Source organism: Pinus tabuliformis, chromosome 5_2 (genome assembly GCF_031772625.1).
Source record: "Pinus tabuliformis cultivar Carrire ecotype Pingquan chromosome 5_2, CPIR1, whole genome shotgun sequence".
Taxonomy (NCBI): Eukaryota; Viridiplantae; Streptophyta; class Pinopsida; order Pinales; family Pinaceae; genus Pinus; species Pinus tabuliformis.
The window spans coordinates 308,165,509-308,166,684 of NC_142306.1; the positions used below are offsets into that span (position 1 = coordinate 308,165,509).

The 1,176-nt window shown below is 32.7% G+C and overlaps 1 pseudogene; it reads right to left on the reverse strand.

Moving 5' to 3' along the window:
- Positions 1-223: 223 nt before the first annotated feature.
- LOC149158762 (ycf20-like protein pseudogene) lies at positions 224-824 on the reverse strand (annotated as a pseudogene).
- Positions 825-1,176: the final 352 nt, after the last annotated feature.

The following is a 1,176-nucleotide window of genomic DNA, read 5'->3' on the forward strand; positions in this document are numbered from 1 at the left end:
TAGGAGAAGAACTAGGACAGAAGTTGCTACACATTGAACAAGGAAATTCAAAGTTGTGACAAGAAAAATAACAACTCCATATAGAAGAGATAGGTGACATCCCATTTAAATATTAATGGTTGATAAAAATTGTGGCATCACAAGGAATTTCAAATGTTTTATATACTTTAGGAAAATTTAAGAATTGAAAAATAGCATCCATTTGCAACTTTGGTCGCTTCTGTCATAATTTGTAGCTTCCACGTTTGAAGGAATACACAAAAAGACCTAAGTAGACTCTTGCTTTCCAGAAGTTTATAGTAGCAACTGGAGACTGTAGCTTGGCTATGGGTATGGTATTTATATACATAACAATGCAAATACCCTCAATTGTAGCAAGTATAATACCAGCTACCAAACATCCCAATCACTTGTTTTCCCAATGACTGTAACTAATGCATTTGCTACATAACAACCTAGGAGCAGGAGGAAAGGTTTGATTGGAAAATTTCTTCAAGATCCATTAATTTTCTCTAAGAGCTAACTTGCACTTGCACAAACTATTCTACCGAAGGGAGTGTTACCAAGCCTTGATGTCCTGGTATCTCTTCATTGAAAGTTCCACCACTTCAATCATAATTTTCTCACGTATTTAATGCACAAATTACCTGCCAAGCTTATCACTTTGAACTATAACTTTTATTTCTAAATGGTGATATTGACTAGATCCTCAAATGTAATACACATTTTCCATTATAACTCACTTTAGTTGAATTCACGTTACAAATATTTTGTGTTGTTATTGATGAATTTGAACATTCTATTGGATAAGGTATTCCCAACATGTTCTTTGTTGATGGTTGTATAATGTAGGTTTCCACAGTATATTATTGAAACCTTGAAGATGTGCAGCACAATAGAGAACCCACTTCTAAGAATCCACTATCATAGCTAAATCCACAAATACTTTTTGAAGTGCATACAAATGCATGTCTACATTAATGTAACACTTAAATATAAAATCAAAGAGAAGAAGTTGCTTCCTTCACAACTACAATATTATTTTGAATTCAACAATGTATTTACCTTGTTACCCCATCACTTCCATTAGCTGATTTAATCATATAAATGGATAAAAACAACTTCAAGCCTAATTTGAGAACTGTCATTAGAACTAAATAAAAAACACATTCCATG